Genomic DNA, 1,695 nt, shown 5'->3' on the forward strand with positions numbered 1-1,695 from the left:
CATTTACCCTTTGCTAAGGTACATGCCTGTGTCAAGGCAATCAATTCTGCTGCCTGTGCAGATAAATTGTGTGGTAAAGATTTTGCTTCTATAATCTCAATATCAGAAACTACTGCATATCCTACTAGGTTCTGTCCTGCAGGACCCCTTTTGCATGAGCCATCCACGTAGTATGTCACCTCGGCATCATCCAAGGGAACATCTGTAAGGTCTTTTCTAGGCAGTGTCTTTTTCTCAATCACCTGCAGGTAGCTGTGTGGTGTGCCATCTGCAGGGGTTGGGAGCAAGGTAGAAGGGTTCAAAGTCATACATCGTTCAATTGTCATATGAGGTTGGCTCAACAATATAGTCATACAGGAAAGATGCCTAGCAAGGAAAAGATATGCTACCTTCTCTTGCAGTAAAATAATCGCGACTGCATGAGGCACTCTCAATGTGAGAGGGTGGAATAAAACTACTGAGGCCAAAGCCTGTACTGCCATTGCAGCTGCAACTACTGCTTGTACACAGTGAGGTAAAGACTGTGCCACTGGGTCCAGTTGTGATGAATAATAAGCAATAGGGCGTTGCTTGTCCCTATGCTGCTGTGTTAACACTGATGTCATATAACCTTGCTTACAATCTACAGTTTGGAAAAAATGTTTATGATAGTTTGGTAATCCCAAAACTAATGAGGATGCTACTAACTGTTTCAGTTTGCAGAAAGCAGATTCTGCTTCTGGTGTCCATTGTAACAAATCCTGTGCTGCCATAGGCTTTTTATAAATCAAGTTAGTCAACGGTGCAGATTCCAAGGCATAGTTTGGAATCCAACTTCGACAAGAATTAGTTGTACCCAGGAAGGACATAATTTCCTTCTTGGTAGTGGGTTTTGTGCTTGCAAAATCGCTAATTTTCTGTCCTCATCTAATGTTCTACCTTCCTTGGATATTACATATCCTAGGTATTTAACTTGTTTTTTCCAAAGCTGCAGTTTATTTTTGTTTACTTTATATCCTCCAGTGTCTAAAAATTGTAATAGCGCTATAGTATCTTTTTTACAAGCTTGCTGGGTGGGGGCTACCAGCAGGATATCATCAACATAAAGCAAAATCTGACTACCTCTTGGTGGGGTAAATCCCACCAAGTTGCTTGCCATTTCTTGTGAGAATATTGTTGGACTTTCACAATACCCCTGTGGTAGTCTATATGTATACCTTTTCCCCTGAAATGTGAATGCAAACCAATACTGGCTGTCAGGGTATATCGGTATCGAGAAGAACGCATTGCTGATATCTACCACAGAAAAATATTTCTGTTGAGGTTTTAAATCATTCAACAGGGTGTGTGGGTCTGGCACCGTAGGTGCCCTTGGTATTACTGCATCATTTACAGCTTGTAAATCTTGGACCATACGCCACTCTCCATTCACTTTCTTAACAGGAAATAAGGGTGTGTTACATGGTGAATTGGGAGATTCCACCAGCACCCCTTCCTTAAGTAAGGCTGCTATAATAAGTTTGATTCCTACCTCTGCATCTTTTCTTAAGGGATACTGTCTTTTTTGTGGTATAAATGCTGACTTTGGCGTAATAGTAACTGGTCCCGCTGTACAAATAAGTCCTACATCTGATTTTCCTGTTGACCAGAGAGTTTCTAGTATATTCTGTAAGGCATTCTCTTCCTCCTTCAATAGGAGTGCTAATCAGCTGTCCT

The sequence above is a fragment of the Protopterus annectens genome, chromosome 2.part0 (genome assembly GCF_019279795.1).
Source record: "Protopterus annectens isolate FY-2018-M chromosome 2.part0, PAN1.0, whole genome shotgun sequence".
Taxonomy (NCBI): Eukaryota; Metazoa; Chordata; order Ceratodontiformes; family Protopteridae; genus Protopterus; species Protopterus annectens.